Genomic DNA, 25,056 nt, shown 5'->3' with positions numbered 1-25,056 from the left:
TGAGCCCCTAGCTTCGACGAAACCGAGCAGGCTTTGGATGGTGGCACGCCATTCGTCCATCTGCTCGGCTGCTGACGGATACCTCAGCAGCAGCCACTACAAAAAAAGACACATCCGTGAAATTTTGGGCCGAACGGAAAAAAAATTCTGTCATACTTTTGACACTTCTATGATGATAGTTGTGACAAAACCCAGTATCATCATAGATGTGGTGGGCTCCTACTTCTATGACAAAAAATCATGACAGAAAGTGGGATTTTCATCCTGGGCGGGCCGGAGACGCAGCTGCATGACATTCTTTGGGCCGTCCATGACGGAAAAACCATGGTAGAAGCGAGGGCGAGGAAATATCAGGGTGTTCCCGGTTACGGTGGGTGGTTGGGGACGAGCGATGCGCGTTTCTCTCATACACGCACGCGCGTGGGTGCGAGGCATTGGGCTCTAACTGAACCCGAGCGAGGCGTGATGACCCACAAGTGTAGGGGCTCTATCGTAGCCTTTTCGATAAGTAATAGTGTCGAACCCAACAAGGAGCAGAAGGAAATGATAAGCAGTTTTCAGTAAGGTATTCTCTGCAAGCACTGAAATTATCGGTAACAGATAGTTTTGTGATAAGGTAATTTGTAACAAGTAGCAAGTAATAAGGTGCAGCAAGATGGCCCAATCCTTTTTGTAGTAAAGGACAAGCCTGGACAAACGATTATATGAAGGAAAGCGCTCCCGAGGACACATGGGAATTATCGTCAAGCTATTTTTCATCACGTTCATATGATTCGCATTTGGTACTTTGATAATTTGATATGTGGGTGGACCGGTGCCTGTGTACTACCCTTACTTGGACAAGCATCCCACTTATGATTAACCCCTATTGCAAGCATCTGCAACTGCAATAGAAGTATTAAGGTAAACCTAACCATAGCATGAAACATATGGATCCAAATCAGCCCCTTACAAAGCAAATGCATAAACTAGAGTTTAAGCTTCTATCACTCTAGCAACCCATCATCTACTTATTACTTCTCAATGCCTCCCTCTAGGCCCAGACAATGTTGAAGTGTCATGTAGTCGACATTCACATGAAACCACTAGAGGGTTGACAACATACATCTCATCAAAATATCGAACGAATACCAAATTCACATGACTACTTATAGCAAGACTTCTCCCATGTCCTCAGGAACAAACGTAACTACTCACAAAGCATATTCATGTTCATAATCATAGGGGTATTGATGTGCATAATGGAACTGAACATATGATCTTCCACCAAGTAAACCAACTAGCATCAACTACAAGGAGTAATCAACACTACTAGCAACCCACAGGTACCAATCCGAGGTTTGGATACAAAGATTGGATACACGAGATGAACTAGGGTTTGAGATGAGATGTTGCTGGTGAAGACGTTGATGGAGATTGACCCCTCCCGATGATAGGATCGTTGGTGATGACGATGGCGATGATTTCCCCCTCCTGGAGGGAAGTTTCCCCGGCAGAACAGCTCTGCCAGAGCCCTAGATTGGTTCCGCCAAGGTTCCGCCTCGTGGAGGCGGAGTTTCTTCCCGAAAGCTTGCATATGATTTTTTCCTCGACGAAAGACTCCATATAGCCAAAGATGGGCATCAGAGGGCCACTAGTGGGCCCACGAGGCAGGGGGCGCGCCCAGGGGGTAGGGCACGCCCCCACCCTCGTGGCCAGGGTGTGGGCCCCTCTGGTACTTTCTTCGCTCAGTATTTTTATTAATTCCAAAAATGACTTCCGTGAAGTTTCATGACTTTTGGAGCTGTGCAGAATAGGTCTCTAATATTTGCTCCTTTTTCAGCCCAGAATTCCAGTTGCCGGCATTCTCCCTCTTCATGTAAACCTTGTAAAATAAGAGAGAATAAGCATAAGTATTGTGATATATTGTGTAATAATAGCCCATAATGCAATAAATATCGATATAAAAGCATGATGCAAAATGGACGTATCAAGGCGTTGGGCTCTAACTGAACCCGAGCGATTGCACTGTAGGCTACGCGTTACTGAACCCGAGCGATTGATCGATGGCTGTTAACTGAACCTGATTGAGCGTTTCCTTCGCTACTGCTGCTAACTGAAGCCGATCGATGCTGCCTCTGGATGAACAGTGAGCGTTGCTAGGGGGTTTGGATGAACAGTTCCCGGTGGGGGTGGATGAACAGGACCCCGATCGATCGAGCCGGTTCGGGCTGGATGAACAGGACCCCGTGGTGGGCTGGATGAATAGGACCACCCCGTGGAGGGTTGGATGAACAGTAGACGGTGGAGGGCTGGATGAACAATAGCCCGTGGAGGGGTGGTTGAACAGGAGCCCGTGGAGAGGGCTGGTTGAACAGTAGCCGGTGGAGTAGCGTGCCGTGGAGGCTGGATGAACAGTCAAAGGTGGAGGCTGGAGGAGGTCGACGGTGGATGAACAGTGGCCCGTGGAGGCTGGAAGGGGTCGACGGTGGAGATGAACAGTATCCCCGTTTTGTGGTACGCCACACCCCTCCCGATGAACAGGACCCCCGTTTCGACCGTAGGAGGTCCATTTCCTCCGTTTTTGCGGTACGCCGGACCCCTCCCGATGAACAAAATCCCGTTTCGACCGTGGCAGGTTGAACACAAGGCCGTTTCCTCCGTTCTGCGGTACGCCAGGCCTCGTTTCCATCGGCTGTTCCATCCAAGCCCTCCCGATGAACACGACAACGCATTCCATCCCGACCCAGCCGGTTGGCTCCTCATGAACACGACGACAACATAGTTTCTCTGTTCCGACTCAGCCATGTACACGAGCCCTAGCCATGCGTATGCGAGAGTAGGCGTTCGAGACCCCGCCCGTATGTACGTACGTGGTCGTATTTTCTTTCTTGCACACTGGCCGCTGTACATACGTGTACATGCTATGTGCGCACCTCTACTATGACACGTGCGCGCCTCTACATCGACCAGTATGTACGTAAACGTTTGCGACCAGAATGACAACGCTGCGTATGCTTCGACCAGGTGGGTCCCGACTGTCAGGCACTTCCTTGCATGCGAAGATGTAGCTGGTGGGTCCCAGCAGTCAGGGGGCAAATTGTTTTTTTGCCCAGACGCACTTCCTTGCGTGCGAAGATGTAGCTGGTAGGTCCTAGCTGTCAGGGGGAAATGTTTTTTTCGCGAAATACGGTTGCCCATCCGGTGGGTCCCTGCTGCTAGGTGGAGGAATCATTATTTTCCGCATAATAAGGAGGCACTTCCTTGTTGCGGCTGTGGACCCAGCTGTCAGCCTCTCCACGTATAGTTCACGTCCGATGGAAGCCGTTCCTTGACTATGTTGACCATGCCATGCCGAGAGCACCAGGGCAATGGACGATGGCGTGGCCTAGGAAGGGGACGACGTGGAGCCGGGGAAGACGCGGTAGTGGATGTCTGTGCATATAGGAGTATGTGGGTTCACTGGTTCGCTGCAGTGTGAGGCTGCCGTCGCCGCAGAATAACATGGGGTGTGGGGTGAGTAGAGGGATGGCCTAGCTAGCGGTGGGTGTAGTAGGGGGTGAGGCCTCCGCGGCATCGCAGCCGGCCACGGGAGGCAGGGGCACGAGGCACGACCGGCGCTAGTTTGGGCGGCTGGAGCAAGAAGACCAGAGGTTGAAGAAGCACTACGGCCGTTGGATGGTCATCGTACGGCCACTGGAGCTAGAATCGTGCATATTGACTAAGTTGACAAAGCCCTCCATCCCAACTTAGTAGGCCCACAAGTTAGCCTCCCACAATATTGGGTACCAGCTAGCAGGGGGAGTATTCATTTTTTTGTGCGTAATAAGGAGGCAATTCCTTGCGTGCGAAGATATAGCTGGTAGGTCCGACCTGTCAGCGGCGGTAACGTTTTTTTCATGAAATACAGAGGCCCTTTCGGTGGGTCCTAGATGTCAGGTGGAGGAATCATTATTTTGTGCGTAATAAGGAGGCATTTCCTTGCATGCGGCCATGGACCCAGCTGTCAGCCTCTCCACGTACAGTCCACTTCAGATGCATGTCGGTCGTTGACCACGTTGACCAGGCTACGCCGAGTGCACCAGGGCGGTGGACGACGTCGAGGCCTAGGAAGGGAACGAAACGGAGCCAGGGAAAACTCGGCAGTTGTTTCCCTCGCGGAGGGGAGTATGACTGTACGAGGGTTTATTGGTTCGTCTGCCGTCACTAGAGAATAACAGCAGGTGTGGGTGAGTAGAGGGATGGCTAGGCCAGCGATGGGGGTACGGTGGGGCGGTGACGCCTGCGCGGCAGCACAGCCGGCCGCGGGGTGGAGGGAGCAGGCAGTCCCATCGGCGCTTGTTTGAGCGGCTGGAGCAGGAAGAACAAAGGTTGAAGAAGCATGACGGCCGTTGGATGGACATCCAACAGTCACTGCTTGTGCGTCAACTTTTTTTAGGAAAGCCTCAAATCTGTGGAAAACAGCATACAACCCATCTGCCATTATTTCTAATAATTTACAGCCCATTTGCAAAATTTTAAGGTTTTTTGGAGCCCATATTCTTTTTTTAGCATTACAGCCCATAATGTGGCCACGGTTAAAAAATTATACGAAATTTTTCATATTTCGGTGCGGTCCGAACTATTTTTAATCCCAAAATTTCGAGTCACATTCAAACTGATTTTAAAAATAAATGTATATCAATATAAAATCCAGCAAATTGTCCACGCATAAAAATCAATGCAATTTAAAATATCAAAATGAAAAAAAGAAATTTGAAACTAATTGCCGGTTTGATGTGTTTTAAAAATTTACAGCCCATTTCTCATTACTGATTGGCCATTTTCTCGGCTAGCCGAATGAAGCTCTCCCTGTCTTGAAAGATTTGCAGCCCAACAGGCCTGACAAAGCGAGTTACTTGGCAAATCACAAAAAAATTGGGCTAGCCATTTTAAGAAAGAAAAAACTACTGGGCTGGTCTGTGGTAAAAAAAAAGAGAAGGCTGTCTAGACAGGCCAGAGTGCCCCGCACAGCCCAGTTGACACCCTACTTCCGTCTCAAAAACAAATTAGATAAATGCCACTCCAATTATGGCGATTCATAAAAATGCCACTGCAATATCCAAAATTTGAAAAATGCCACTGCAATTCTTGCAAACTTTGGAAAACGCCACTGCAATTCGCAAACTTTGAAAAACGCCACTCCAGACTTCAAAAATGCCACTGGAAATGGCATGAAATGGCATTTTTCAAAGTTTGGAAATTGCAGTGGCATTTCTTGGAAACACCAGATTTGGAGTGGCATTTATCAAATTAACCCAAAACAAAAATAACTGGGCGAGCTGCTGGGTCCCTGGTGTCAGCCGCTCGTTGTGCAATTCTCTCGTTTATTGACTACATTGACAATGGCATGGGACCCAGATGTCAGAAATCCATTAGGAGGAGCCATTTTTTATTAGCTAGAAATAAGGAGGCACTTGCTTGCGTACTGCCATGACCTTGGGGGGTCCATGCTGTCATCCTCTCCATGTACAATCATCTCCTGATTGTGTACGCGTCAACTTGGTAGGCCCACAAGTCAGCCTCTAAACCCGTGGAGGACAAATACAACCCATTTAAAAAATAACAACCCATTCCATACGTTCAAACGGAAAGTTCAACATTCAGAGCAAAGTAACAGGTCTGATCCACATATAGAGTACTGAACTTCCACGTTGACAACCATCATACCCAAATTAACTATCTACTCCCACTAATACTCTAGTACCGTACAAGTACTAACTTACTCTTAGCTAACTAGACGATGCTGGCCACCATCTACGGTACACGCTAAACGCCGGCACCGGCGTCCTCTGCCTCGCCTCGGACTTGCCAGAGGTGCGATAGGGCGCATTGCTCGCGCGCATTGGCCCTTTCCATGCCGGCGTGGTCCACCGAAGCTTCAACTTCTAAGCAGGAAACCCACTTGACGAGATGGTAGTAAAAATCAGTGTCGCGACCGCGTGCGTGCCCGATAGCCTCCAAGGCTATTTGCTGGGCGTCGGCCTCCACGTAGTCGGCCCAGTTGCGGGTGTTCTGCTCATGACTCAGAGTGTCGGTGCGCTGCTGCTCCATGTCCCACTGGTGGCACAAATCGGCATTAAGGTGCTCCTCCGCCAGGCGGTCATGCTCCAACAACTCCTCATAGTCCGCATTGCCATCTAAATACCGATAGAATGCCTCCTCCCCCCGTCTGCCTTCCGGTGAAAAACCGAACACTAGTTCCGGAGGTGACCGCCTCTGGTGTCGCCTATCGCAGATGGGCGGGGGCATGGCGGACGTGGCGAGAGTGAGGATAAGTGGCGAGCGACGTCGGGCCGGTGGGGGCTTATGAGGATAGGGGAGTTGGGTGATGGTGCCACCGGAGAAGCCCAGGAAACAGTAATTATAGGCGGAAGGTAGGCGAACTAGCGTGTCGCAGGAAACACAACGGTCATCGTGGTCATCGTAATTCAATGCATAAGCAGGCATGGCTTAGCGTGCCAGCTTGCCATGGAAAACTAGAAAAAAATGAAATTATGACCGTGCTGTCCCGTCCTGTTCGTGGTGCGTCCCGTCCGTGTTGGGTCACAGGCCGGCATGACAGCCAAACTAGTGCACTCGAATCATCCATATGAGGTACTCCCTCCTTGTCAAAAATGATTCCACCACTCATCATCTACCTAGGTTGGTTAGATTTTTGAATTAAGCCCTGCAAACCGAAAAGGAGGTAGTACGTGCGTGATCAGCTATTTATTCGTGTAGGATTGAGTAGGTCGTTTTTTGAATTGAGCCCTGCAAACCGGAAAGGAGGTAGTACGTGCGTGATTCGCTATTTATCCGTGTAGGATCGAGTAGGTCGGATAGTGTATGTGTAGGATCGAGTAGGTCGGATGATGTACGTGTAGGATCGCATTAGCTGATGAACGTTCGCTGGGAGATAAGGCATTTGCGAACGTTTTTGCTGGCAGTTTCTTCAGATTCGGATGGCATTTTCTTCAGAGCAGCTTGTCAGTTTCTTTAGAGGTAGGCATTTTTATTCAAAAAACTACTACTTCTGATCTTGCGTCAGAACTAAACTGCCAGGAGCGCATTAGTAGGCTAGCTAGTGATCGATCAGTAACATGTAAACACTGAGCGAACAGAAATAAAGGAACTGTTGTAACTTGTAAACACTGAGAACACAGAAATAAGTATCATGTTGTGCACAGCAGTAAGAGCCGATCCGTTCAAAATGTTCACACGAGACTCACAGGCCTGGCATTGTAATATGTTCACATTAGTAGCCAAAATTCAAAACAAACTAGTATGATTCCCATACATAAGATCAACATGTTAATCCATCTCAATGATTCATAGATCATATATAGATATGTAGCTCCAAAAGAAAAGATCTAGAAAAAACATCTGTTCTACCTACTAACATGGATGCTTCTCTTGGCCAACACTCAGTACAGACTGAAAGACAAATTTGTTTGTGAAGTCTACAATTCCCCTTGCAAACATAAGTGGTTTCACCAACAGCTGGAACCATGAGAATGAACCACACATGATGGAGGAACATCCACTGCAATATGATTTGGTCTTCTCTCGATCACACAGCGAGACTATTTTCGGAATACAAACTTTAACTTAGGCAAAATGATGCCCATTGTATAATAACACCAAAGCAATGAAGCACCTAGTGTTGTCCAATAAATTGTACAGTACTACTTTTCTGCAGTCCATGAAGTGACTATCCAATCTTTCTCTGCCTATTTTCAAATGGCACTGCATGCAGTGACTATACTATTCTCTTGTGCAGTTCAACCAAAATTGCAGTCATTTTGTGTGTTTGCCAAATAGCAACGGGCAGACATCTTTGTCTGCACAAATATCAAGCAGCTAGTAAACATATACCCCACCTTGTATTTTCGGTTTAAACATGTCTCTTCTGCTTAGCATCTGTCATCTTTTGCACTGGAAAATTTGATATAGTCATGTTTTGCCTTGGAGAATTTCATACCGAATTGATTTGCTGGTTCAGAGCAGAAATATAGCGCCTATTCTTCATCAGACCAAGGATATCCATGTTCCCAATGATGGAAGAGGTGAAATCGATACAACCAAAATTGAGCATCCAATTATTGAATCATGTCCTGCACCTCCAATGTAGGTCCACCCTGCCAATAAATTCACATGCAAACCACTAGTATAACTATATAATGATAGTACAAAAAGAGTAGCAATATAGTAGCAAACCATGTACATTCGTAATGAACATCTCATAGTGCCACCAATTGGATATAAAGGTTTGGAAGAAAACATGCTCCTAGTGTTGAACCAGTTGGACTTTTTGTGCAGTTCCAATAAAGTCGAGCATCCCTGTTTGCATAGATATTGAAAGTGTGATTACTATAAAGTGGCACTAGTTGAAGCATAGACTCACAAATATAAGAATTCCCTGTTTGCAAAAATCTGAAGGTAGTAACAAGTTTCATCGTTGGTATACTGGCTGTGCAACAACATTAGAATGCCTTAGCTGAAAAATCTTTAGTGCAAATTAAGGTTTTCGTCCGCGTGACCAACAGAGCAGAGGATAGGAAATTGGGAAGATGGTGGAGTGGAAAAAGATCCACATGCAGTGATGTGGCAATAGAACAAGGGTATGGTTCGGAAAGAGGTAGCATACCTCGGGGTTGGCGGGAAGTGGGTTCGCTCATGGTTGTCATCCTCCGCACACACTACGGTAGCGAGCTTGGGGACGGAGGCCATCCCGGTGGGCGCTAGGTCTGAGAGGACAGCCTTCTCGTTAGTGCGTGACCTCGGTCGCCGACGACGAGTGCGTCCACGCTGCACGTCCTTTTCTTCCCGGGCGGATCTGTGACCACCGGTGAGAGGGAGAGAGAGGCCGTCTTTTTTAGATCTGGAGAGAGGGTGATAATGTGAGAAGCAAGTGGGCAGACCTTAGCAAGAAAGCTCGGAAGCTCCAGCCTATATATCTTTTTTATACTACTAGTACTAGAGTTGGAGTAGTGGTAGAGTAATTTATATTTTCTCTGCAAACAGTACCAGTTAGTTGTGCCTCAAAACTGAACGGCACACCATTAAAAAAATAAAGTTCGATACCTAATGCGGCACCTCGGGCCAACGTGGCCAGATAGCATTTTGCACGAGAAATTACACACCATGTTTCTTTGACATGTGGTCCCGTTCAAACATGTCAGTGAGACGACGGCGAGTCCTTTTGTACAATTTCCAAAAGGACGTGTAGGCCGGGGCGCCTCTTCGTGTACCGTGGCAAACTGGCAACCGTCCACCGACTCTTCGTCTTTCCCTCTCAATTTGGAACTGCTGTCGCACGCTCTTCCTCCGTCCTCCATTTGCCTCCACCCTTCCTTCTGCCATTGTTCAATCGTCTTCTCCATGGAGGGAACAAGACGGAAACGACCCCATTATTCTTGCCCTGATCTGAAAGATTACGTGGTGGGGGAACTCATTGATCGGTGCGACGTCATCACCTCGGCTAGCATGGCAGGTTCGTTCAAGACCATTCTCGACTCAACTAATAACATCATTAGAAGGAATCCAAGGGTCCATGAGCAGTTCGATCTCCCTTATCTTCTTCGCTATAAGCCAGTTCGCATGGGCGCGGACGACGGAGTCCTCGCCCTGTGCAAGTTGATGCCGCATGATAACGATACGTGTGATGTCAAGATGCCATCGCTTCAGGGTAAGCCCTGGGCCGGCGCAAATGGAGATTGGGTTGTTTATATTTGGTACAATTGAGAATGGGAACTTGTGAATATGTACACTCGTCAGCGGATTCCACTTAACAAAACTCTCAGAGTGCCCTGAGGTTGAGCACACAGATGATCTACGTACGTTCAAATACGATCATGGTGACTGTCGTCTACGGAAGATAGCAATTTGTCGAGTTCCCAACCGCTTTTGGAATTACAAGAACTATGAAGTTGTTGCTATCTTCGACAAGCTTGTTGCCATCCTTCGTGGTTCGACTAGATGGATATTGCTCAAAAATCAGTTTTTGTACACGGATGAGTATTGTGATGCAATTGAATACGAGTGTCTTGTGTTTGCTGCCACCACTCGTGGCCCTATTTTTGCATGGGATCCTCGTAGTTTCGGTACGTTCGTCTTCCACCATAAATATAATTGTTTCATCCACATGCATGCGGGTTAGCAAGTTTCCCTTCACTAATTAACCTTCTTCTTGTGTTTCCAAGGTCCCGTGAACATTCCACCACCTATACTTGAAAAGTTTTATAACCAAGGGGGAGATGAAAATGGTGATGATCACGAGCATGAGGACGAGCAGAACTTATGTACTCAGTGGCGCCTGGCAACTAATTCCGATGGATCACCTCTTCCTGTCTGTATACAGTGCACTGAGATTGTTACTACTGAGGGAGCAGGTGTTTTCTCCCATGGTCGCCCTCTCCGGACCTATTCCAACACCCATTGCAGGGTATTCGGGATGGATACTAGTGTGCTAGCGCCAACACCTTCTCCCTGGTTCAGTGTCGATAGTCTTGGACAAAACTTGCTCTTCCTTGGACAAAACTATTCAATGATGGTGAAAGGCGATCCAGCTGCTGTTGACACAACGCTACTACCATTTATGAGAAGCAACTGTATCTATACCTCAGACATTGCGGTGGTTCCCTACCCTGGTCCGGATATATGCCGCTTCAGCCTGGATGATCATTCCTGTGTTGCTCTCGATATTGACAATAGCTGGCCCTTCCCAGAGCACCTATGGTTCAAAGCAAGTGTTTCCAACGCCGAGGATTGGTTGAGTTGAAGTTCATTTTATTGCTTGTTATTTGTTGTGTGATAAAAACTTCAGTATTTACTAGAATGTTCTGTTGGAAATAATCTATAATCCAACATGTATCCTCATTGTCGTTGTGTGTTGATGACTTGTTGTATGTAATGAATGGTACATTTACAAATGCATGTCATAGACTCAATGTATGAATGGTTTTTGAGTCACTTCTTGGAGTGTGAGTACCGTAGTAGTATAGCCAACATCCGGTTAGTATATGAAGTTGCCACATCACATAGAGCCAACCTAATATTGGAGTATGCTAGCCCTCCACCAGCGCGCCGCTTCAAATGGCGGAGGAAGTTAGAGGTCGCGTCACCTTGTGTCCAGATCTGAGATGCCACGTGTACCAGATGTATGACTCCAAGTTCGACTACCGTGATGCTAGGTGCGAGCCGAAGAACACTATTGGAGAGACCCCCTCATAATTTTCCTACATTGGTCATTCGATTCATAGGATAGAATGCTATAGGATTTTTTCCCTATGTAATCATGTTTTAATTGGCAATCTAGCATCCACTCCAACTTTTGTTTCACTTCCTTTGTTCCTATGAAGAGAGTACTTGCTCTAAATGATGTGTTGCTGCAAGAGCCGCCTATATTAATTAACCATGCTCTAAAAAGGTGGACCAGCTTTGGCTATAGTAGTACTGTACTAGGTTAGTAGGTGACCTTGCGCTTGGCTCTTCTCCTCTTCAGGAAGTCAAACAATAATGATGGTACTACAGTAGTACTTCTGGCAATCTGACACCAAATAAACTGCTGCACCTCCACCGCTTGTAAGCAAAAGTTTCTCCTCGTGCTACAAGCCACCACGCACGCGTTGGCGAGGGAGAAGGCGTAGTAAGCAAGGTTCTCGTCGTTCTGCAAGTTGACGGGACACATCAAAGTTATTTATTAGTACTCTCTTCAAAAAGGGCCGACCATGTCCATGGCTACCATCCCGTGCTCTGTCATTGAGTATGTGCACTATTCACGTGCCATCGAGGAGAAAAATATTGCGTAGTAGTACTAGGTGCCATCGAAGTGCACGACTCACTTACGCACTGCATATCTCCATTTTCTTACATGACACGCCACCTTGATGCTAGATGTCCCGTGTGTCATGGAGGCATGTGTATGATTTGGTAAAATCGAGGCATATAGATGTCCCGCGTGTTGGCAAAAGGATGAACAAAGCTCATGTATTAGACGAAAGAGTGGAAGAACATAGATTCCCGACGACCGAGAAGGAGCAACAAACCTCAGGGTGGAGCGTATGCACTCATAATATTTTATATTATTCAGCGATATAAAATCAACCAAATCTCTCCACGTTCCTATTACATTCTATAGTATGAGAATAACTTTCAACGTAAGCCATTGATTCACTCTATCCAATGGTCATAGTTGGAAAATCCAAACAAAACCAATCATTGGATCAACTCTTTTAGCACTTAGATTGTTGCCGCCTGCCAACCTAGCCCACCTATATATCCGCTCACATGTGATGACCAGAGGAGCTATCCACTCAGATTGTACATTAAAACAATAAAGGTCAATAACTAATGCGGCACCTCGGACCAACACGGCCAGATCGCATTTTGCACGAGAAATTACACACCATGTTTCGTTGACATGTGGTCCCATTCCAACATGTCAGTGAGACGACGGCGAGTCCTTTTGTACAATTTCCGAAAGGATGTGTAGGACGGGGCGCCTCTTCGTGTACCGTGGCAAATTGGCAACCATCCACCGACTCTTCACCTTTCCCTCTCGATTTGGAGCTGCTATCGCATGCTCTTCCTCCCTCCTCCATTTGCCTTCACCCTTCCTTCTGCCATTGTTCGATCGTTTTGTCCATGGAGGGCACAAGCCGGAAATGACCCCGTTATTCTTGCCCGGATCAGAAAGATGACATGGTGGGGGAACTCATTGATCGGTGTGACATCATCACCTCGGCTAGCAAGGCAGGTTCGTTCAAGACCATTCTCGACTCAACTAATAACATCATTACAAGGAACCCTAGGGTCCAGGAGCTATTTGATCTCCCTTATCTTCTTCGCTATAAGCCTGTTCACATGGGTGCGGATGACGAAGGCCTTGCCTTGTGCAAGTTGATGCCGCTTGATAACGATACGTGTGATGTCAAGATGCCATCGCTTCAGGGTAAGGCCTGGGCTGGCGCAAATGGAGATTGGGTTGTTTATATTGGGTACAATTGCGAGTGGGAACATGTCAATGTGTACACTCGTCAGCGGATTCCACTTCCAAAAATCTCAGAGTGCCCTGTGGTTGAGCACACAGATGATCTACGTATGTTCAAATATGATCATGGTGACTGTCGTCTATGGAAGATAGCAATTTGTCGAGTTCCCAACCGCTCTTGGAATTACAAGAACTATGAAGTTGTTGCTATCTTCGACAAGCTTTTTGTTGTCCTTCGTGGTTCGACTGGATGGATATTGCTCAAAAATTAGTTTCTATACACGGATGTGTACTGTGATGCAATTCAATGCGAGGGTCTTGTGTTTGCTGCCACCACTCGTGACACTATTTTTGCATGGGATCCTCGTAGTTTCGATACGTTTGTTTTCCACCATAATTATAATTGTTTCATCCACATGCATGCGAGTTAGCAAGTTTCCCTTCTCTACTAATTAACCTTCTTCTTGTGTTTCTAAGGTCCTGTGAACATTCCACCACCTATACTTGAAATTTTTCATAACCAAGGGGAGATGACGATGGTGATGATCAAGAGCATGAGGACGAGCAGGGCCCATATGCTCACTGGCAGATAGCAACTAATTCCGATGGATCACCCCTTCTTGTCTGTATACAACCCACTGCTAATGTTACTACTGAGGGAGCAGGCGTTGTCTCCCATGGTCGCACTCTCCAGACCTATTCCAACACCCGTTGCATGGTATTCGGGATGGATACTAGTGTGCTAGAGCCAACACCTTCTCCCTGGTACAGTATTGATAGTCTTGGAGAAAACTCGCTCTTCCTTGGACAAAACTATCCAATGATGGTGAAAAGCGATCCAACTGCTGTTGACACAACGTTACTACCATTTATGAGAAGCAGCTGTATCTATACGTCGGACATTGCGGTGGTTCCCTACTCTGGTCGTGATATAGTAGGCCGCTTCAACCTGGATAATCAGTCCTGCATTGGTCTCGAGATTGACAATAGCCGACCCTTCCCAGATAATCGCTTGTGGCTCAAAGCAAGCGTTTCCAATGCCGAGGATTGGTTGAGTTGAGGTTCATTTCATTGCTTGTTATTTGTTGTGTGATGAAAACTTTAATATTTATAATGTATCCTCGTTGTCTTTGTGGGTTGATGACCGGTTGTATGTAATAAAATGATATGCCTGTGATAAACTTACTAAATTTATGAATGGATTTCTAGTCGCTTCTCTGAGTGGGTGCTGCGACGAGGCAAAAAAATATTTTCCAAATACATAATTGTATGTGCATTGCAACAGGTTATCGAATGAGGCCAATCAACAACAGTACACTATTTGTAGTAGCTTCACATGCTGCACTATCTCTACGTGTACATACGTAATACAACTAAGTTTTAAACTTGAGACCAGCCACCCATCCTCACAAAGAACACTTTTTAACCAAGCACGGACTCTAGGAAATTTGGCCATAGTGTGAGGTGGACCATATGTTAATGTGTTCGCTGTACATAACCAACACCTCGAATCCTTGATACTACTACTATAAGTAGTAGGAGTAGTAGGGTGCCATGGGCCAGAACAAGCATTCACGTCCAGGAGTACAGCACATGCCACTAGCACAACTTCCATCTGACACCATATTTCTTGGAGTCCGTGCTACAGCAATCTCTTCAACCTCGTTGTTTCTCTAACTTGGCCATCACGCGGCGGGCGAGGTGGGGATTTGCCGATAGTCGGTTTCCATAACTGCGGTCCCACTTGTAAGGCCAACTCCAACGCACGACCCCAAACGGACCTCCATTTTGCCCAGATTCTGTCTGTTTGGGTAGGGAAATGGGGTCGTGTCCGGGCCATTTCTCGGATGCGGTGGTCGTGCGCCGAACGCGCGGACGCATCCCGGCCACGTACATTTTTCTTTACAAACACATATCTTTTTTTCATCATTGATTTTTTGGTACATGGAAATACATCACCAAATTTTTTACTAGAAAAGCAAGAATAGATAAAATAAGAACCACAAGAATACATTTTAGAAGATATCCAACTTCCATAACTGCTCCTGTAAGTTGGATTAGTGCCTTCTTGATGCATTCATTGTTGATCTGCGGAGGCTCGATCTTGCGTGCTTCTTTCTTCTTCGAGTGTAAAGAAGTAGACATGTCTAGCCTCTATTCTATCAACAAGTGCACTAGTCTCTTCTCTAGCCTCTATGCTAGCTATAAGTGCTAGAACATCTACTAAATTGCACTCTATCAATATATCGTTTTACTCTTCTTCCCAATACCAAAACTTGCATCCATTCTACAAAATAAAATTTTAAGTTAGCACAACTAGTCTAATCCGAGAGCACAACCGAAGATTTGGTCGAGTTCTTCCTCCTTTTACCGACACATGGGACATCCAACATCCAGGTCGTGTCATGCAAGAAAATAAAGTGGTAGTTGAAGCCACGGGATGTGCATCTTGGTTTAAACTGTAAATAGAATCTTACTAATCTTGAGTAACTCCAAAAGCGGCCACTGAAGATCTTTATTGGATTTGTTTTTCATCACCAGCACATCGAGGTGAAAGATGTGCAGGTTCAGTGGGTCATCTTGCGTTTTCACTGACATGTGGGACCACATATGAGCAAACAAATGATGGGCTCTGTGCGTCTGCTGGCTGGCTAAGAAGAGAGATAGAGGAGGGCTAATCACGAACTCCAGGAAATTTGTTCTCCGTAACCAGCACCTCGATATAGTGGGGTGGCATGGGCCATAACTAGCATTCATGTCTAGCAGTACGGCACACGCCACCCACACGAGTCCCATCCGACACCAATTTTCTTGGAGTCCGTGCTACAACCATCTCTTCTCCCTCCTGTTTTCTCAGCCATCATGCGGTGGGTGTGGTGGGGGTTTGCCGATAGTCGGTTTGCTCAACTGCGGTCCCACTTGTAAGTGAAAATGCAACACAGCACGCATTCCCCCTTGAACGGCGTGCCGGACCAACTATGTGGGGGTGCGACACGAACACGGCAGGCTTTTCCTTTTGAACTTGTAACTTGTAAATTTTGGTTCTGCTCCATAGCGCGACCAATAGATAGAAATAATGATTTTCCCTAGAGTAATGAGAAGTTTGGTTCTGGCGCAGTTCATGCATGGAGTACGTACGAAAATTATGAAGTTGACGCGAAAGGTAAGATAATTACTAGTAGTACCATATACTACTACATGGATTTGACGGAAAGGTAAAGATACATACGGATCCATCAACGACATCCTCATGCCCTAGTGCACCGGGTCACCAACCGACGTGTGAGGAGCAGCGGCATTGGCGGCAAGCTCAACGTGCTTCAGAAAAATGTCGTCCAAGGTTGCCCTACGGTTCAAGAAGGCCAGCGTCCTATCGTCCTCCTCTTGCATGTGGTAGTCATTGTGGATGATTTGCGCGTAAACATCGGTGATTATGTGGATAGTGTCTGGTTGCATCAGGTGCTGCACGGCGAGCGCGACCTCGAGGTGGACATTATCCAGTGCGACGGCGGGCAATCGCAAGGCCACCATTGCGTCGAAGAGGTTGTCACCATAGAGGCCGTTGAGGGTGGCCAGCATCGCAGATCCTGGGCACGTGGGCTGGAGGCGTACGTCAAGGTTGTCCGCGAGCTTCTTCACGATGGTGAACTTGTCGAGGAAGCCGACGACGACCTTGTCGAACAAGGAGACGAAGCTGTCGTCCAAGCGGCCCCTCGCCCTGGCGGCCTCAAGCACTACTTGGAGACATTCCTCGGTGCCGGGCCGCAGGCCGACGTCATGGACCATCTGGCACAGCCGGCTGATGCTCGCGCTCATCGCCTCCATGGGTCTGCCTTCTAGTCAACTGATCTTGCGATTGGAGTGATCACTCTTTCCCTTGGGTGCGTAGGTGCGTAGGATTTCGTAGATTGGACTGGCGGGAGCCTTTATATGAGAAGTACAGACTGCGTTGAATTCACGTGTGTGTTGGCCATCTACTCCTCGCCCCTCTATGATACGTCTCCAACGTATCTATAATTTTTTATTGTTCCATGCTATATTATATTCTGTTTTGGACATTATTGGGCTTTATTATACACTTTTATACTATTTTTGGGACTAACCTTGTAACACCGGTCTTCGGTTGGGTGAATAGAATTTTCACAAACGAAAACAATTATGAGAGGATGGCATAAAGCTAGCACCATGAATCTTTGGAAGAACGGATATGATTGTAGAGAAACTCTTCTTCGGTCTTCAAATGTTGAGAATGATGATGAGAAACACCACCATAAATTGTTGAGACACTCCGGAATAATGAAGAATAGAAAAGTTGAACCAACGCTGAAAAGAATGTGAAAGATCTTGGAGAAGGCATTTGACTGATGACACATCATTCTTACGTCAAACTTTGAAGAGGATTTGAGAATCACTCCAGAAAGATTAGAAGAGTCAGGTAAGATCCTGGAAAAAGACCTGTGGGTTAGGGCCCACTCAGAAGAAACAACATTAACGATTTAAAAGAGATAAAGCACCGGTTGAATTAAAAGGCTTGAATAAGGTAAGACCTCGAAATAGCTTGAACGGATGCAGAGTGGAAACACGAATCTTCGAGATATCTTCAGCACTCCAGAACAATTGAATAGCGAGAAGTGGATGATTAGGAGGTGCACCGGCATGAGAAAGCATTTGGAACGAGGAAAATGATATGATCAAGAAGTGATCCTGAAACTACTTACGTTCAAGCGTAACACAAGAACCGTGTTCACTTCCCGGACTCCGCCGGAAAGAGACCATCACGGCTATGCACGCGGTTGATGCATTTTAATTAAGTTAAGCTTCAAGTTCTCTACAAGCGGACATTAACAAATTCCCATCTGCCCATAACCGCGGGCACGGCTTTCGAAAGTTCAAACCCTGCAGGGGTGCCCCAACTTAGCCCATCACAAGCTCTCACGGTCAACGAAGGATATTCCTTCTCCCGAGAAGACCCGATCAGCCTCGGAATCCCGGTTACAAGACATTTCGACAATGGTAAAATAAGACCAGCAAGACCGCCCAATGTGCCAACATCCTGATAGGGGCTGCACATATCTCATTCTCAGGGAAACACCAGATGAGCGCTCCGTACAACTAAAACCAGCCCTCAAGTTTCCCCGAGGTGGCGCTGCAAAGGACTCTAGTTCGGACCAACACTTAGAGAAGCACTGGCCCAGGGGGGTTAAAATAAAGATGAACCTCGAGTTGGCCGACCCGAGGGAAGGGTAGGTGGTGGTGAGGCAAATGGTAAAATCAAGGTTGGGCCTTGCTGGAGGCATTTTATTCAAAGCGAACTGTCAAGGGGTCCCCATAACACCCAACTGCGTAAGGGATGCAAAATCAAGGAACATAACGCCGGTATGACGGAAACTAGGGCGGCAAGAGTGGAACAAAACACCAGGCATAAGTCCGAGCCTTCCACCCTTTACCAAGTGTATAGATGCATTAACTAGAATAAAAGATATTGCGATATCCCAACAAATCCATGTCCCAACATGGAACAAACTTCAGCTTCAGCTGCAACTAACAACGCTATAAGAGGGGCTGAGCAAAAGCGGTAACATAGCCAAACAACGGTTTGCTATGAAAGGTGGGTTAGAGGCTTGACATGGCAATATGGGAGGCATGATATATAGCAAGTGGTAGGTATCGCGGCATAGCAATAGAGCGAACAACTAGCAAGCAAAGATAGAAGTGATTTCAAGGGTATGGTCATCTTGCCTGAGATCCCGCAAGGAAGAAGAACGAATCCATGAAGAAGACAAACGGGCGTAGTCGAACGGATCCTCACAAACGCGACGTTATCGGAACTAACCCAAATAAGCAACACTGGAAAGAAGCAAACAACATAGTAAACAACCACCACATAAACATGGCATTATGCACAACCAAGTATGATGCATGTCCGATTTAATGAGGGCATGGCATGGCAAAGTGCACAAGCAAAACTACAAGTTAAGTGGAGCTCAATATGCAACGAGTTGCATATTGACGGAACACCACATGACTTATTTAGTTCTCTCTCGTTTAGGTACCCAACAATATTAAATGTTGTTAAACATGGCAAGAGGTGAAGCATATGAAAACTACCTATCTAGGCAAGTTTAAATGAGGCCGGAACAACAAGCAACAAGTCCGGAAAATCCTCATATGCATATTTTTGGATTAGGAACTGTTCTGCCCTAAATCATATTTTTAGAGTTGTTAAACATGCGAAGTAGTGCTACCATGTTAACCTATGATTTTTTCTACCCCATTTACATATAAAGTTTATTAAAATCGGAGCTACGGTTATTTAGTTATGAATTAAAGCATTTTAGCATGGCAATATAGCAAAACAAAGCAAACAACAAGTTTAAACATTTTTAACATGCATGAAAGTTGGATATTATAAAACTAGACACAATTCTAAGCATTTTTCATATATGAAACATTTTAAACCGATGCACGGTTATTAAGTTATTATATGCATGAACTCTAGGAACTAAACTGCAAAACTGTTGGCCTTTGAATAATGCTAAAATCGCAGATGCTAAAAAACACAGATGGGCCGAATCTCAAGCACTGCTGGGCCAACAGAGAGGAGGGCTGTGGAGGCTCACCCATGGTCCAAGGCCCAGGTTGGGGAAGAGGCTTGGCAGGACACAGGAGGCTGGGCCAGGATCTGAGTGACTGAGGCCCACCCGGTAGCCCAAGCGGGCGAGCGGGGGGGTTTCGTCGTCTCCTCGAGCACCCACTCGAGCAGGATGCAGGGGCGGCGGCTGCCGCGTCAAACACCGGCGAGGGGCAGCGCGGAGAGGGTCGGTGAGGAGCGGGATCTGGCCTGAATGGATGCGGGGCGGCACGGGCTTCCCAGATCTGCCAGCAGGGAGGCCGGATCGGGCGACTGGCGGCTTATTCCGGCGACGGCGGCGCAGATCCGAGGCCTTGGAGGCTCTGCAGGAAGAGGCAGAGAAAGATGAGACAGGGAGAAAATGAGGAGGGAGGAAGAATTGCACGGCGGCGTCGGGAATGCCTGCTGGGTCGCCGGTGGCGGCTTCGGTGACCTTGGTCTCCGGCGAGCGACGGGGTGGAGTCGGCGGGTGACTGGCAATGATGCTCGGGGCGGAGCTCATCGCGAGGAGCGGGGCGCTACTGCAGTGCATGAGCGGCGGCGCGGTGCGGGTGCCTCAGGCCCGGTTGCGGCCCGAGGCGGGCTCCAGATGGGCCCTGAGGTCGGCGGTGAAGTGGGGCGCTGGAGAGAAGACGTGGAGGGCTGCGAGTGGCTGCGGGAAGCGGGGAGATGATGTGGCAGCTCTGGTTGGTCGGGGCGACGCCTCAGGTGGTGGCGCGGCCTCTGGGCTGGCGACAAGTGGCGGTGGCAGGGTGGCTTGGCGCTGAAATCGAGGAGGGAGGAGGCTAGCGGCTGCGGGGATCCCGAGGGGAAGGCTAGAAGGTAGGTGAAGGCTAGGGGGTGCCCAAATTAGAATGGGAGGTGTATATATAGGGTAGTAGCTAGGGCTTCGGGGGTTTCGGGGGCTTCCGGACCCTTCGATCAAGATTGGACGGCACCGGTCGAGAGTGGGGGGTGGTTGTACCTAGGTGGGGGTAGAGGGCTATGCAGATGGGTTGGACTGAGAGGAAAGAGGATGAATGCAGCCCGGCGACTTTTTTCGGAGACCGAAAACGTTTGACGATAGACCGGCTATTCTGCCGCTATAGTTATCCGTTGGGGCATCAAACGAACTCCGCATGCGATGAAACTTGGTAGGCGACCTACTGACAACATAACAAGACCGCATGCCAACTTTCAACCCATTCCTAGAACATTTTCTAGCCGCTTATAAAAAATTATTTCGGAGGTGCCGCGGGCGCGTGCAAGTGTGTCTGGGCTCAGAACGGACAACGGAGAGAACGAGGAGACCTGGACGGATGCAAGTTTTGAAAATAAGATGATGCAATGCACATGATGACATTATGAAAGGAAACACGCAAGCAAAAGACATGGCAACAATAGCGAATAACTGGAAGACACCTGGCGTGTCGGTCTCGGGGCGTCACAAACCTATTAACCGGAGGCCCAACCCAGAATTGATGTTTTTTGCCTATTTTAGGGTTTTGCAGAAAAAGAATATCAAATGGACTCCAAATGGAATGAAACCTTTGGGAACGTGATTTTTGGAACGAACATGATCCACAGGACTTGGACCCTACGTCAAGACATCAACCAGGAGGCCACGAGGTAGGGGGCGCGCCTACCACCCCCCCCCCCAGGCGCGCCCTCCACCCTCGTGGGCCCCCTGTTGCTCCACCGACGTACTCCTTCCTCCTATCTATACCTACGTACCCCCAAAATACCATATATGGAGCGAAAACCCTAATTCCACCGTCGTAACTTTCTGTATCCACGAGATCCCATCTTGGGGCTTGTTCTGGAGCTCCGCCGGAGGGGGCATAGATCACGGAGGGCTTCTACATCAACACCATAGCCCCTCTGATGAAGTGTGACTAGTTTACCTTAGACCTGCGGGTCCATAGTTATTAGCTAGATAGCTTCTTCTCTCTTTTTGGATCTCAATACAAAGTTCTCCCCCTCTCTTGTGGAGATCTATTCGATGTAATCTTCTTTTGCGGTGTGTTTGTTGCGACCGATGAATTGTGGGTTTATGATCAAGTTTATCTATGAACAATATTTGAATCTTCTCTGAATTCTTTTATGTATGACTGGTTATCTTTGCAAGTCTCTTCGAATTATCAGTTTGGTTTGGCCTACTAGATTGATCTTTCTTGCAATGGGAGAAGTTCTTAGCTTTGGGTTCAATCTTGCGGTGTCCTTTCCAAGTGACAGTAGGGGCAGCAAGGCATGTATTGTATTGTTACCATCGAGGATAACAAGATGGTGTTTTCATCATATTGCATGAGTTTATCCCTCTACATCATGTCATCTTGCTTAAAGCGTTACTCTGTTCTATTGAACTTAATAGTCTAGATGCATGCTGGATAGCGGTCGATGTGTGGAGTAATAGTAGTAGATGCAGGCAGGAGTTGGTCTACTTGTCTCGGACGTGATGCCTATATACATGATCATACCTAGATATTCTCATAACTATGCTCAATTCTGTCAATTGCTCAACAGTGATTTGTTTCCCCACCGTGAATACTTATGCTCTTGAGAGAAGCCACTAGTGAAACCTATGGCCCCCGGGTCTATCTTCCATCATATTAATCTTCCAACACTTAGTTATTTTTATTGCCTTTTATTTTACTTTGCATCTTTATCATAAAAATACCAAAAATATTATCTTATCATATCTATCAGATCTCACTCTCGTAATTGACCGTGTAGGGATTGACAACCCCTTATTGCGTTGGTTGCGAGGGTTTATTTGTTTGTGTAGGTGCGAGGGACTCGTGCGTGGCCTCCTACTGGATTGATACTTTGGTTGTCAAAAACTAAGGGAAATACTTACGCTACTCTGCTGCATCACCCTTTCCTCTTCAAGGGAAAACCAACGCAAGTGCTCAAGAGGTAGCAAGAAGGATTTCTAGCACCGTTGCCGGGGAGGTTCGCGCAAAAGTCAACATACCAAGTACCCATCACAAACCCTTATCTCCCGCATTACATTATTTGCCATTTGCCTCTCGTTTTCCTCTCCCCCACTTCACCCTTGCCGTTTTATTCGCCCTATCTCTCCATCCTCCCTCTCTTTCTCCGTTTGCCTCTTTTTGCCCGTCTCTCGTTTGCTTGTGTGTCAGATTGCTTGCTTGTCGTTATGGCTAGTCCCCTATCTTCCCCTTTGTCTCCCGAGTTTGAGGTTCTTCACTTCAAACAAAGACAAGGAGAAAACTTAAAAGATGCTTGGTTTAGAATGATGGGGTTTTATCGTAATTGCACCCTAGAGGTGAATTTTAGAATTCTGCTTCGCAACTTTTATGTTGGATTGAATTTATCTCATAGACAACTCTTGGATTGCGTTGCCAAAGGCAATTTTATTGAAATTGATCCCAGTATTGCGCATGAAATTATAGAGGGAATAGTGGGAACACTAGCCCAACAAAATGGGCATCATCATACCCAAGAAGAAACGTAAGTTTTCGAGAAAATTTGCGAAGTAACCAAGATCTTACAAAAATCTCTTGAACCTCTTAAGAGTGTTAGCGGAAATCTCCACCGCATGAATATGTTGATTACCCTTTCCAATAAGCGTTTGGATTCTTTAGATCTAAAAAATTCCAAATATGAGGGTAAACGTCAGGAACCTCCCAGGATTCGAGCGTAACTCCACAAAAAAATTAAAGACCCAAGATGATAATACCTAGATCTATCCTTGCTTTTATGCCTATCTAGGGGCGTTAAACGATAGCGCTTGTTGGGAGGCAACCCAATTTTATTTTTATTCCTTGCTTTTTGATCCTGTTTAGTAATAAATAATTTATTTAGCCTCTTTTTTGGTTGTGTTTTTTGTGTTTAATTAGTGTTTGTGCCAAGTAGAACCGTTGGGAAGACTTGGGGAAAGTCTTTTTAATCTTGCTGTAAAAAACAGAAACTTTAGCGCTCACGAGAATTGCTGCCATTTTTATTTGGAAAGTCATATTTAGTTAATTCTTTTTGAATATGATTAATATATAAATTCCTCACGTGCAGAAATTTATTTTAGAAATTTTGGGGTTCCAGATCTTGCGTTAGCTACAGATTACTACAGATTGTTCTGTTTTTGACAGATTCTGTTTTTCGTGTGTTGTTTGCTTATTTTAATGAATCTATGGCTAGTGAAATAGTTTATAAACCATAGAGAAGTTGGAATACAGTAGCTTTAACACCAATATAAATAAAGAATGAGTTCATTACAGTAACTTGAAGTGGTGTTTTTTTTTCTTTCGCTAACGGAGCTCACGTGATTTTCTACTTTAAGTTTTGTGTTGTGAAGTTTTCAAGTTTTGGGTAAAGATTTGATGGATTATGGAACAAGGAGTGGCAATAGCCTAATCTTGGGGATGCCCATGGAACCCCCAAGATAATCTAAGGACACCTAAAAGCCAAAGCTTGGGGATGCCCCGGAAGGCATCTCCTCTTTCATCTACTTCTATCGGTAACTTGGAGCTATATTTTTATTTACCACATGATATGTGTTTTGCTTGTAGCGTCTTGTATGATTTGAGTCTTTGCTTTTTAGTTTACCACAATCATCCTTGCTGCACACACCTTTTTGAGAGAGACACTCATGATTCCGAAATTGTTAGAATACTCTATGTGCTTCACTTATATCTTTTGAGTTATATAGTTTTTGCTCTAGTGCTTCACTTTATCTTTTAGAGCACGGTGGTAGATTTGTTTTATAGAAATCATTGTTCTCTCATGCTTCACTTAGATTAGTTTCAGAGTCCTACAAAACAGCATGGTAATTTGCTTTAATTATTTTAGGCATTCAAGATTAATAATAAAATTTTCTTATGAGTGTGTTGAATACTATGAGAAGTTTGAAACTTGATAATTGTTTTGAGATATGGAGATGGTGATATTAGAGTCGTTCTAGTTGAGTAGTTGTGAATTTGAGAAATGCTTGTGTTGAAGTTTGTGATTCCCGTAGCATGCACGTATGGTGAACCGTTATGTTAAGAAGTCAGAGCATGATGTATTTATTGATTGTCTTCCTTATGAGTGGCGGTCGGGGACGAGCGATGGTCTTTTCCTACCAATCTATCCCCCTAGGAGCATGCGTGTAGTACTTTGCTTCGATGACTAATAGATTTTTGCAATAAGTATGTGAGTTCTTTATGACTAATGTTGAGTCCATGGATTATACGCACTCTCACCCTTCCACCATTGCTAGCCTCTCTAAATACCGCGCACCTCTCGCCAGTTTCATACACCCACCATATACCTTCCTCAAAACAGCCATCAGACCTACCTATCATGGCATTTCCATAGCCATTCCGAGATATATTGCCATGCAAATTTCCACCGTTCCGTTTACTATGACACAGTCCATCCTTTGTCATATTGCTTTGCATGATCATGTAGTTGACATTTTAGTTGTGGCAAAGCCACCGTTCATAATTCTTTCATA

The sequence above is a fragment of the Triticum urartu genome, chromosome 4A, assembly GCF_056163025.1.
Source record: "Triticum urartu cultivar PI428250 chromosome 4A, HENAU_Tu73, whole genome shotgun sequence".
Lineage (NCBI taxonomy): Eukaryota > Viridiplantae > Streptophyta > Magnoliopsida > Poales > Poaceae > Triticum > Triticum urartu.
This window is presented reverse-complemented; position numbering follows the sequence as displayed.